The sequence below is a fragment of the Hemitrygon akajei genome, chromosome 27 (assembly GCF_048418815.1).
Source record: "Hemitrygon akajei chromosome 27, sHemAka1.3, whole genome shotgun sequence".
In the NCBI taxonomy this organism is placed as follows: domain Eukaryota; kingdom Metazoa; phylum Chordata; class Chondrichthyes; order Myliobatiformes; family Dasyatidae; genus Hemitrygon; species Hemitrygon akajei.
In genome coordinates, this window is record NC_133150.1 from 36137177 (window position 1) to 36151000 (window position 13824).

At 40.8% G+C, this 13824-nt stretch overlaps 1 long non-coding RNA gene across 1 annotated transcript in view; it reads right to left on the minus strand.

Moving 5' to 3' along the window:
• Nucleotides 1-11783, minus strand: part of LOC140717029 (uncharacterized) — a 32384-nt gene extending 20601 nt beyond the window's left edge. The window contains exons 1-2 of the long non-coding RNA XR_012096421.1: nucleotides 11637-11783; nucleotides 11412-11531 (exon numbers count right to left, since the gene is read on the minus strand). This is a non-coding gene — a long non-coding RNA (uncharacterized lncRNA). The remainder of the gene's footprint in view (nucleotides 1-11411; nucleotides 11532-11636) is intronic.
• Between the last annotated feature and the right edge of the window lie 2041 nt (nucleotides 11784-13824).

Here is a 13824-nt window from a genome sequence, read left to right on the forward strand (position 1 = left end):
GGTGATTCCTGCTTACCTTCCTGCATTTATTAATATCATTTGCGTGAGGCGCAGCTGCCCTGCACCCGCCGCTGGCGGGGGAGCTGGCTCTCACTGGGTCGGTCCGCCTTCTTGCCCGCCTGCCGGCAGTCACGCTCTGCCCTCTGGCATTGCCTGGCTGGCGCTCCATTCTCTTCTGCCTACGACCTCAGATCAGACATGGCGACCCGCTGAATTTAAGCGTATTACTAAGGGGAGGAAAAGAAACTAACGAAGATTCCCTCAGTAACTGCGAGTGAAGAGGGAAGAGCCCAGCACTGCATCCCTGGCTGCCTGGCAGTCGCGTGTAATGTGGCGTATAGAAGACCTCCTTTCTCAGACTTCTGCTTCTGCTCACCCAGATGAGCTACTACCAGCATCAGCAGTTTTTGAAGAAGCTGTTGTGCCAGTTTCAGCACCAGTTCCTGATGCTTCATTCACTTTTCAGGATGAAGATGTTGATGATCCTGACAACTCCACACTTGCAGACGTGTAACTTTGCCTGAAGGTATATTAAACATCTCACTTTAGAAGCGGAAGTACTCAACTGTTCTGTATAAGTTAATTCCTGTACATTTACCTGCACCCTTTATTTTATCTGTGCCTGTACAGTATATTACTGTATTAAAATTTCACTTGCTACTCATTTAATATTTCTGTTTCATTATTATCTAACTTGTACTGATTTACATGATATTTTAAAGGTATAATGAGGCGGTTAGCTAATGCTTAATGTGATCCTTTTGTAATTCAGCATTTTCACTAATCCAGCACCCCTCAGGTCCCAATGGTGTCGGATTATAGAAGGTCGACCTGTATTATCACTTGGTACTCACTGTTTATTAAGCTGTGAATGTTATCCATTTCCTGCTTTTTTTAAAAAAAAGGTCTCCTTTCGTTTTTTGAATAAACCACGTGCTGCACTTTTTAAAAACTTGAAATATACCTTTTCACTTTGCATAGAATAATGTGAGGCGCTTCAACATGCAGGTACAGTAGGTAGTCATCTCAGCATCATTTAAAAACTTATTTGTCGCCCCTATTATGTTTTGTAACTCCATAACATAAAACTAATTGAAATAAAACAAAGGAGCCCATGAGATGCATGGAAGCTTCATTTTTACTTTAAACGAGGTGCACACAAATGGCGTGGTGATGTAATGACGTATGTCAATCATGTGCAGTTACATATAACCCATAGTGAATTATCTAAACAAAGAATGCTTAATCAAATAAAATATTTATAATATCACTCAAATATTACTGAAGCATTAATTACACAACACTCCTCCCTGTTAAACAATGAACTCCAACTCAATCTGGAATGCATCTCAACTATGTACACCATATACTATATCATACAACTCCTATATCCAAACATTCACAGCATAGTCAATTTTAAATTGTCCCATTCAGGCCTAAAGATTTAATCACTGGTGAGTCTTTCCTACTCTTGTGGAATAACATATCTTGTTACAAAGTGCTTGGCAGGCAAGACTTTTGGTTGTGAAATGATGTCAGGTTCTGGGGCCTCCTCCATGGTGGTTATAGGAGTCAACCCTGGGACTGCAGGGAGTTGGTCCGACAACTCTGGGTACCTTCCTTCTTGATGTGCTGGCATCCTGAACAGGGCATGGTAAGCTGATCGATTTGCTGAGCTATCCAAGGCCACCAAGCAAAGCTTCGAGCCAACTCTTTAGTTTTAACCATGCCTAGATGACCGACGTGCAGCCCCTCCAACACTTTAGCTCTCAGCTTGAATGGTACAACAGCTCTCAATCCCTACATAAGGCAACCCCCATCAAGGGCAAGTTCATCCCAGGCTGGTAAAAATGGGGGAACTGGGAATTCTGCTGCATATTCCAGCCATTTTGGGTGGTGATATAGACCTGAGACAGAGTGGGGTCTCTTTTGGTTTCCTTTGGATCATCTCTTTCATAATAAGGAGACTTTCAATTTGCATTGTGGGGAACTCATCAAGAGGAGTGTCCTCTTTTGCAAATTTTTCAGCTGTTTCATTTTCCAAGGGTAAATGGGACGATCCATCAGCATTCCCATGATTATTCATCCGTTGGATTTCTACCTTTTAATTGTGTCCCCCAAGAAATGGAGCCCATCTCTGCACTTGTGCTGCTGCTGTTAGTGGAACAGGCTTCTGCGCATTGAAAATGGACACGAGTGATTGATGATCAGTAACGAGAGTATATTCTCTCCCATACAAGTGCTGGTTGAAATGTTTTACACCCGAACCTGGACTCAAGGCCCTTCTTCCAATCTGTGTGTAATTTTTCTCTGCAGTGGTATATCTGATATAGCCAGCCATTTCTACTTATTTATTACAGTCGACCTTCACTAATCCAACTACCTGTAATCTGGTTCCTTCGATAATCCGGCACTGATTTCAAATTTTCAGCGCAACTGTAATTTCAAATTTCCTGGGCTACCATACCAATCTGCTACACATTGTTTTGGTTATGCTAGATCTGTTCATGTGTTGGCGTGCTCTTGTAAGCACAAACAGGTGATTCCTGCTTACCTTCCTGCATTTATTAATATCATTTGCATGAGGCGCAGTTGCCCTGCACCCGCCGCTGGCGGGGGAGCTGGCGCTCACTGGGTCGGTCCGCCTTCTTGCCCACCTGCCGGCAGTCGCGCACTGCCCTCTGGCATTGCCTGGCTGGCACTCCATTCTCTTCTGCCTACGACCTCAGATCAGACATGGCGACCCACTGAATTTAAGTGTATTACTAAGGGGAGGAAAAGAAACTAACGAGGATTCCCTCAGTAACTGCGAGTGAAGAGGGAAGAGCCCAGCACTGCATCCCTGGCTGCCTGGCAGTCGCGTGTAATGTGGCGTATAGAAGACCTCCTTTCCCAGACTTCTGCTTCTGCTCACCCAGATGAGCTACTACCAGCATCAGCAGTTTTTGAAGAAGCTGTTGTGCCAGTTTCAGCACCAGTTCCTGATGCTTCATTCACTTTTCAGGATGAAGATGTTGATGATCCGGACAACTCCACACTTGCAGACGTGTAACTTTGCCTGAGGGTATATTAAACGTCTCACTTTAGAAGCGGAAGTGCTCAGCTGTTCTGTATAAGTTAATTCCTGTACATTTACCTGCACCCTTTATTTTATCTGTTCCTGTACAGTATATTACTGTATTAAAATTTCACTTGCTACTCATTTAATATTTCTGTTTCATTATTATCTAACTTGTACTGATTTACATGATATTTTAAAGGTATAATGAGGCGGTTAGCTAATGCTTAATGTGATCCTTCTGTAATTCAGCATTTTCACTAATCCAGCACCCCTCAGGTCCCAATGGTGTCGGATTATAGAAGGTCGACCTGTATTATCACCTGGTACTCACTGTTTATTAAGCTGTGAATGTTATCCATTTCCTGCTTTTTTTAAAAAAAAAAGGTCTCCTTTCGTTTTTTGAATAAACCATGTGCTGCACTTTTTAAAAACTTGAAATATACCTTTTCACTTTGCATAGAATAATGTGAGGCGCTTCAACATGCAGGTACAGTAGGTAGTCATCTCAGCATCATTTAAAAACTTATTTGTTGCCCCTATTAAGTTTTGTAACTGCAAAACATAAAACTAATTGAAATAAAACAAAGGAGCCCATGAGATGCATGGAAGCTTCATTTTTACTTTAAACGAGGTGCGCACAAATGGCGTGGTGATGTAATGACGTATGTCAATCATGTGCAGTTACATATAACCCATAGTGAATTATCTAAACAAAGAATGCTTAATCAAATAAAATATTTATAATATCACTCAAATATTACTGAAGCATTAATTACACAACACTCCTCCCTGTTAAACAATGAACTCCAACTCAATCTGGAATGCATCTCAACTATGTACACCATATACTATATCATACAACTCCTATATCCAAACATTCACAGCATAGTCAATTTTAAATTGTCCCATTCAGGCCTAAAGATTTAATCACTGGTGAGTCTTTCCTACTCTTGTGGAATAACATATCTTGTTACAAAGTGCTTGGCAGGCAAGACTTTTGGTTGTGAAATGATGTCAGGTTCTGGGGCCTCCTCCATGGTGGTTATAGGAGTCAACCCTGGGACTGCAGGGAGTTGGTCCAACAACTCTGGGTACCTTCCTTCTTGATGTGCTGGCATCCTGAACAGGGCATGGTAAGCTGATCGATCTGCTGAGCTATCCAAGGCCACCAAGCAAAGCTTCGAGCCAACTCTTTAATTTTAACCATGCCTAGATGACCAACGTGCAGCCCCTCCAACATTTTAGCTCTCAGCTTGAATGGTACAACAGCTCTCAATCCCTACATAAGGCAACCCCCATCAAGGGCAAGTTCATCCCAGGCTGGTAAAAATGGGGGAACTGGGAATTCTGCTGCATATTCCAGCCATTTTGGGTGGTGATATAGACCTGAGACAGAGTGGGGTCTCTTTTGGTTTCCTCTGGATCATCTCTTTCATAATAAGGAGACTTTCAATTTGCATTATGGGGAACTCATCAAGAGGAGTGTCCTCTTTTGCAAATTTTTCAGCTGTTTCATTTTCCAAGGGTAAACGGGACGATCCATCAGCATTCCCATGATTATTCATCCTTTGGAATTCTACCTTTTAATTGTGTCCCCCAAGAAATGGAGCCCATCTCTGCACTTGTGCTGCTGCTGTTAGTGGAACAGGCTTCTGTGCATTGAAAATGGACACGAGTGATTGATGATCAGTAACGAGAGTATATTCTCTCCCATACAAGTGCTGGTTGAAATGTTTTACACCCCAACCCGGACTCATGGCCCTTCTGCCAATCTGTGTGTAATTTTTCTCTGCAGTGGTAAGGGAACTTGATGCAAAGGCTATAGGATTTCACATCTAACATCATATCTGACATCACCATTTCCTTTGCCTTTTGGAAAGTCACCTTACAATGCTTTGACCATTGCCATTTCCTCCCAATCTGTAGTAATGAGTTCAAGGGGTGAAGCACAGTGGCCAGGTTTAGCAGGAACTTGTTATGGTCATTGAGAAATTCTAAATAGGAACCATAACTGTGATCAATCCTTTGGCCTTAGGACATCCACCACTGCATGAATTTTCTCAGCAAACTTTTGTAAATCTTGTGCGTCAATGGTGTGACCACAGTATGTGATGCTTGGATTAAAGAATTTACTCTTGTTGCATTATGCTTTGAGTCCATAATCTTCTAATTTTTTTTAAACACTGTCTTGAGATTTTGGAGATGTCCCTTGTGATCCTCACTGGTACAAATGACGTGATCCAGGTAATACTGAGTGCCTGGACACCTTGCTGTACCTGGTCCCTAGCTTCCAGCCAGAGTGCAGGTACAGATGCTACTCCAAAAATAAGCTTAGTATAGTGATAAAGACCCTTGTGAATGTTTATAGTGAGAAATACTTTGGACTTTTCTTCTATCTCAATCTATAGGTAGGCCTCAGCTAAGACTTCTTTGCTGAAGTGTCTCCCTGCAGAAAAGTTTGCAAACTATCCTGAGTGGGGTGTATTGATCTATTTTCAGTACTGGAGTGATTGCAACCTTAAAATCTGTGCAGATCCTGACAGACCCATTCTTCTTGGTTACTGGGACCGCTTGTGTTGCCTATGGGTTCCACTCAACCTTGAAAAGAAATCTTTCGGCCGCCATGCAATCTTGCACACTGGCTGCTTTATCAGGGATGGTATAAGGAACCGGATGGGTTTGTCAGAATTGGGTGCATCAATTTCATTTATTTCTATTTTACCCTTGAGTAAAATGTTTGAGTTTTCCAATGCCGCCCTTGAACACTGCTGTGGCATTGCACACAAAATGCTGGAGGAACTCAGCAGGCCAGGCAGCACCTGTGGAAAAGAGTGAACAGCCGATGTTTTGTGCCGAGACTGGTCTTCAGGACCCTACTGAGTTTCTCCAGCATTTTGTGTGTGTTGCTTTGGATTTCCAGCATCTGCAGATTCTCTTGTGTTTGTACCGCTGTGGCATTGTCCAGTACCTTTCTTAATTCAAGTTCAATTGGACTCCGTTGTAGGAGATGCGGCATGCAAGTGGTGGGTGGATCTTGAATCAAGTTTTGGTTGTTTCAGCCACAGTGCTGGTCCTCCTGTTTATACTACACACAATCCCAAAGTGATTTGTAGGATGTTGTATTTCATTGCTGCGAATGTCATTCCCACCGGAGTTATATTTTTTCCAATATAAGTTCTTAGTTGGATATCTACAGGCTTTAGTTCAGTATCTTTGAAATACCATTCAAACCCATTTTGTGGAATGACTGAAACAGCCAAGCCAGTGTCCAGTTCCATTTTAATTACTTTGCCTTTCACTTCCTCTAAGAGGAACACAACTTTGTCATCGAGTTTGGAGGCTTGTATGCCTCAATGACCTGGAGAGCTATGTTGGCGGGAGTCAGGGCCTTGTGCTCTGACTCTTGGCAGGGTCACTCATGCAAACAGGTCAAAGGTTAGAGGCCAGAGTAAGAGTGGTCCACTGGTCCTCCAGGTTCAGGACCAACAATGCTGACTGATCAAAATAAAATTGTTACAGAAGCAATAATGAAAAATCCTTCTATATCTTTGGGCGACACTATTCCTGTGTCTCCCCCTGGGATTTGCATGCCTGACAATAGTGAAAACCTAGAGGCTTCTTTGGACTCCTGAAGGCCGAGGAAATGAGGGAGAGTAAAGACAGCTTGATGACATACAATAGAAGCAGAAATGAGGACTCGGAATCACACTTGGGGCACAATAGAGAAGATGGCCAAGAACAGGCAGATGGAGGACTTCCATAGCAGATCTAAATGCCAGCGATGGAACAGACAGCAAGCAGCTGGTGTTCACTTCTGACGCAAGTCCTATTGCATGTCCATTGTTAGTTTTCACATTTTAAATCTTAAGGCTACTCAGTGCTGTGCACTCTCATCATTATCAGGTTTGTGTTCAACAGCACGTGAATTACTGTAGATTCCGGATTTTAAGCCGCTACTTTTTTCCCACATTTTGAACAGCTTTGAACTTTGCGGCCTTTAAAACGGAGCGGCTAATACATGATTTTTTTCATGCCGCCTCGTAAACATTTTGCCTCATAACAGTAGACCAATAAAATTGATGAGTAGTTCACAGAGGTCCAATGAAATTGTACGATAAATCAAGCGCACTTTCACAATTAAATTATTGTAAATCAGTCATTTGTACTCACCCTCATCAACATGGAAAACACTCGAAGAAAAGCATTGTGCTGCCTTTATGGCAGTTATTTAGTTTATAATATTTTCGCTTAGTAATTCATTTTCTAGTTAAAGTTAGAAGAGTTTTAACTATATTTGTTTTCTGTACTACATCGCGGGATGCTATGACGTCACACCCGGTTTCGCCGCGTCTTGTGGGAAAAATGCCGTTTGCGATAAACGGAAAGGAGGGGGGGGGGGAGCGGCGGAGCGAAAACGCTGCTTTTAAGTTAAAGGCGATCAATAACTTTTCCTGGTAGGCTGCAGTATATATATTTTTTACCAGTCGTTAGGAGATATTGGAATGTTGTTCAGTAAAGAAGTATACGTAACGTATATTTAAAAGTAGCCGCATTACAGGCACGGTTCGAAAAAAAGCATTTGCAATATGTATTTGTTTTTGTTACCATATGGATTTAATTAAAAGTTAAAAAATCCTCACGTGTAATATCTTTCTGTGTAAATATCTCATATTACAACGTGGGACACCTGCGGCCGAAAATCTGGTGCGGCCTAAAATCCGGTGCGGCCATAACAAGTAAAAAATTGATTTTATTTCTAAAATTAGAGCCAGCGGCTTTTAATCAGGTGCGCTCTGTAGTCCGGAATCTACGGTAGTGCTCTTTTTGAAACTGCAACTTGACTTTTTATCTTTTTCTCTTCCCTGTGCAGTCCATTTATTTTTGTCTGTCTGACATGCTCTTTGTATGTGTCCTCCTTTGAGCATTTTCTGCAAGTTTCGGCGTCAAATCTGCATTGGCCTGGTGTATGTGAGACCCTGCCACAACAGAAACACAATTAGTTCGGCCAGGTTGGTTTCTGTTTAGATGTGGCAATTTTGTTGACACTCATTTTCTACTGCTCTTTTAAATACACATTGTTTCAGCAAGGAGTGGTTTTTGAATGCCTTCTTGTAAGATTCCACAAACTAAACAATCTCTTAGTTCATCAGTAATCCCAGCACTGAACTGACGATGCACAGACAATCTCTTCAATTCAGCCACGCAAGCTGAAAAGGACTCCCTTTCTTTTTGATTCCTCATATGAAACCTAACACAATCTGCGATCAACAATGTTTTCGGTACTAAATGTTCCTGCGTATCTTTCATGATATCAGCAAAGTTTATTTCAGCTGGTTTGATTGGAGTAGTTAAACTTCTAAAGAAACTGTATATGTTTCCACTCCATGAACTCATAAAAGTTGGCACTCACTTTTCATTGGCTATTTCATTTGCTTCAAAATACTGTTCAATTTGCTCAGTATACAATATCCAGTTGTCTTTTGTACAATGATACACGTTGGCATCTGATATAGCCAGCCATTTCTACTTATTTATTACAGTCGACCTTCACTAATCCAACTACCTGTAATCTGGTTCCTTCGATAATCCGGCACTGATTTCAAATTTTCAGCGCAACTGTAATTTCAAATTTCCTGGGCTACCATACCAATCTGCTACGCATTGTTTTGGTTACGCTAGATCTGTTCATGTGTTGGCGTGCTCTTGTAAGCACAAACAGGTGATTCCTGCTTACCTTCCTGCATTTATTAATATCATTTGCGTGAGGCGCAGCTGCCCTGCACCCGCCGCTGGCGGGGGAGCTGGCGCTCACTGGGTCGGTCCGCCTTCTTGCCCACCTGCCGGCAGTCGCGCACTGCCCTCTGGCATTGCCTGGCTGGCACTCCATTCTCTTCTGCCTACGACCTCAGATCAGACATGGCGACCCGCTGAATTTAAGCATATTACTAAGGGGAGGAAAAAAAACTAATGAGGATTCCCTCAGTAACTGCGAGTGAAGAGGGAAGAGCCCAGCACTGCATCCCTGGCTGCCTGGCAGTCGCGTGTAATGTGGCGTATAGAAGACCTCCTTTCCCAGACTTCTGCTTCTGCTCACCCAGATGAGCTACCACCAGCATCAACAGTTTTTGAAGAAGCTGTTGTGCCAGTTTCAGCACCAGTTCCTGATGCTTCATTCACTTTTCAGGATGAAGATGTTGATGATCCTGACAACTCCACACTTGCAGACGTGTAACTTTGCCTGAAGGTATATTTAACGTCTCACTTTAGAAGCGGAATTGCTCAACTGTTCTGTATAAGTTAATTCCTGTACATTTACCTGTACATTTACCTGCACCCTTTATTTATCTGTGTCTAATAGTATATTACTGTATTAAAATTTCACTTGCTACTCATTTAATATTTCTGTTTCATTATTATCTAACTTGTACTGATTTACATGATATTTTAAAGGTTTAATGAGCCAGTTAGCTATTGCTTAATGTGATCCTTCTGTAATTTGGCATTTTTCACTAATCCAGCACCCCTCAGGTCCCAGTGGTGTCGGATTATAAAAGTTTGACCTGTATTATCACTTGGTACTCACTGTTTATTAAGCCATGAATGTTATCCATTTCCTGCTTTTTTTAAAAAAATAAAATCGGTCTCCTTTCGTTTTTTGAATAAACCATATACTGCACTTTTTAAAAACTTGAAATATACCTTTTCACTTTGCATAGAATAATGTGAGGCGCTTCAACATGCAGGTACAGTAGGTAGTCATCTCAGCATCATTTAAAAACTTATGTTGCCCCTATTATGTTTTGTAACTCCATAGCATAAAACTAGTTGAAAGTCAAACAAGGGAGCCCGAGAGATATGAATAAGCTTCATTTTTACTTTGAGGGAGGCACACAAATATGACATAGTGGTGTAATGATGTATGTCAATCACATACTTTTACATATAATCTGTAATGAATTACCTAAACATACAAAGAATGTGTAATCAAATTCTTAATCTTCTTAGTCTTAATCTTCTTCTTAATCTTCTACTTAAACTTAATATTCTTCTTCATCTTATTCTTAATCTTAATCTTCATGTTAATTTTCTTTTTCATCTTTTTAATCTTATTCATTTTCTTAATCTTAATCTTTTTAAACTTAATTTCTTCTTAATCTGAAGATGCTTCATCATCTTCTTAATCTGAAGATGCTTCATCATCTTCTTAATCTGAAGATGCTTCATCATCTGTTTCTTGTTAATCCTACTCTTCTTCTTAATTTTAAGATTCTTAATTTTCTTCTTAATCTTAATCTACATCTTCCTCTTAATCTTCTTAATCATCACCTTCTTCTTCTGCCTCCTCTTAGTCTTAGTCTGCTTCTTAATCTTAGTCTGCTTCTCCAATTTCAATTTCACAGCCCAGTTATTAACCAAATCTAAAAATGGATATCTTTTAATTTACTTTGGTGCTCCGACATCTCCTGCAAAAGACATTTTCATGGACAGCTGTGATTGAAGCCATTTAGTTTTACCCAATACTGCAGGCACAACTTAACTCGTCTTAAATGTAGAGGTGCTTCCCCCATGTCCACACGTAATGCAGGGACTGATGTTGTTCTAAAAGCTCCAAAACAGAGTTTAAGTGCTTTGGACTGCTCAGTGTCTAATTTTTCAAGCACTGCCGTAGCCGCGGAACCATAAGCAATAACTGATCAAATCATAGCTAGATATATTAAGTACATAGTTTCCCGCCCTGCTGCCCAGTCACATTCAGCAATACTTCTCATAACATTTAAAACTTTCTCACACTTTCCAATTGTTATATATATATATATATATGAACCCTCCAAGTCTTCCATCAAACCAGACACCTGAAAACTTGAATACCTTGGCTTTTTCTAATGGAGAATCATGTGGACACAATTCACAATCAGGAATCTTTCTTCTAAAGCCAAAATTCATATATTTGGACTTAGAAGCAGAAATCCTGAAACCCCATTTATTTGCCCAGTTTTCAATTGATCTTAAAGCCTTCTGTACCTGCTTTAATGTATACTTGACATTTCTTCCTCTTTCCCAGATTACACCACCGTCTGCAAACAACGATTTGCCAAATCCTGTCCCTACCTGCTCAAAGATATCATTTACCATGATATTAAAAAAGAACTGGACTAATGACACTTCTTTGAGAGGTACCTATTTTAACTGACTTGGAGCTTGTTCCACCTATTCTTACTTGAATTGTCCTTTCCTTGAGAAAATCTTTGACCCAATTAAACATTCTGCCTCTAATTCCCACATCATAAATTAATAAACCATCCTTCCATAGAGAGTCATATGCTCTTTCAATATCTAGAAATACACTTACCATTACTTCTCTATTTTGAAACACTTTTTTTAATATCGTGATCTGAAAGGGCAATAGATTCCATTGTTGATCTTCCAGTTCTGAAACCATTTTGATAGGCAGCAAAATGTCCCTTATTTTCTAAAAAATAAACAAGTCTGTTGGTGGTCATTCATTCCATAGTTTTACAAATCACTGATGTTAAAGCTATAGGCCAATATGAACTAGGACTAGACGCGTCTTTACCTGGCTTTAAAACTGGAACTACCACCGCATTCTTCCATTCTACTTGTAATTTTCCTTCTTTCCACACTGAATTAGACAAAGCTAGCATTTCAATTAATACAGAGCCATCTAAGTGCTTAAGCAATTCATAACACAGCCCATCCCTACCAGGAGAAGTGTTTGAACCTGACTGAACCGCTTGACTGTGTCTGTTCTTATGCATCGAGCTGCTGCCACGTGATTGGCTGATTAGATATTTGCATTAACGAGCTGGTGTCCAGGTGTATCTGATGAATGTCCCCGAGGGTATGTCTTTAATGAAAGACTTACACACCTCTGGAAAGTGTTGGATTTTCACAACAACCTGCGTTTGTTGAGTGTCTTCAGTAAGATGATCAAAGCCACCTTGCGAGAATGTTTATCAGGCAAAATAAATAATTGACATCTTGTCATGTGAAGAGACATTAGAGGAGACAGCTAATACATCAAACAGTGAGGCAGATGTAAGGAGCTTTCTATAATGAGAACAGAGAAGAAATATAAGGAGGTATAATCAGAGCTTGGATCCTAAGAGGCTGAAGACAAGTCACAAGTCCAGAGTGAGTGGGGCCTTTGATTATGCTAGCTGCTTTACTGAGGCGGGGAGAAGTATAGTCAGACTCCACAGATGGAGGCTGGTCCCACAAACTGCTGAGCTGCAGCTCCTTGGGGTCACATGCCGAGCAGTTGCTATTTTAAAGGGGCGTCCTCCCTGTACTCAAGCTAATATTCATCCCTCACCCCCATGTCTCTGAAACACATGACCACATTACTAACGGGAACTGATTATGTGGTAATCGATTCCTGTATGTCCTCCATTACAACAACGAATGCACTTCAAAGGTAATTCATGCTAAATTGATTAGGAGCAGTGCAAAAAGTGTTATATATTATACAAGCCTTTCTTCTTTTCCCAAATGGTAAAAAGCCAGTACCCAATGACTACTTTTCTCAATCCAGTGTTGCATTCTCTAGGTCATCAGTTTGAATAATCTAAGGATTATGAAGGGAATAACTGTTCGTGCAATTATTCTAGGACCTGGGCTCCTAAGTCAAAGATTCTGGATCAGTTTTCAATTATAAAGCATTCCCCTTGGGACTACCGAGAATGTGAGATGTTGACTTACCTAAGCAGCTACACTGTCAAGAGTGTGCGTCTGTACAGCATATTTAGAATCAGAATCAGATTTATTATCACTGACACCAATGATGTGAAATTGGTTCGTTTGTGGAAGTATTACAGTGCAAAGATATTTAAAAATTGCAAAAATGAATAAATATGCAAAAAAACAACAATAATGAGGTAGTGTTCATGGACTGCTCAGAATTTAACATTTCTTTTTATTGACATACAGCATAAAATAGGCCCAATTTAATCTTAGCCTAATCATGGGACAATCTGCAGTGTCCAATTAACCCACCTCTTTGCACTGTGGAAGGAAACTGGAGTGCCTAGAGGAAGCCCGTGAATTCACAGGGAGAATATACAAACACCTTACAGGCAGCGGCGGGAATTGAACCTCTGTCCCCTGAACTATAGACCATTGTGCTAACCACTACACTACTGTGCCACCCCCTGATTGCACAGAGTGGAGGAAGCTCTTCCTGAATTGCAGAGTTTTGGTCTTCAGACTCTAGTATCTCCTCCATGATGTTAGTAACGAGAAGGGACCACATTGGAACTTTTGGTATCTATATTTTGCTTTCTAATACAGTTTTAAAAAAAAGGATCTTAGGGATATAATTTGTTCTCTTGCTTTTAAGAGTTTCTCTGCTTCTGCCCAGTGATTTCTCCATTTGATGAGAATGTTTTCCCCATTTGGTGTAGATTTTATCCTTATCTCTCTTAAAACATAGAAGTACGCACTTCAGGAAGAGGCCATTTGGCCCATCATGTAAGGTCCAGCATGATGCCAATTTCACTAATACCATATGCCTGCATGTATTCTGCATTGCTCATTTTGTGCCTCTTCTAACTATATCTTGCCTTGTTAAATTTTTGCCTTTCTGTTTGAACTGTTGTTACCTTTGGCATCCTTACAAAACATTCTAAGGAAGGATATCCACCTGGCTCTACCTTTAACTTCTAGCTAGTCTCATTCCCCTCCCCCCACCTTTTTATTCTGGTGTCTTTCCCTCTTCCTTTCCAGTCCCGAAGAAGGGTCTCGGC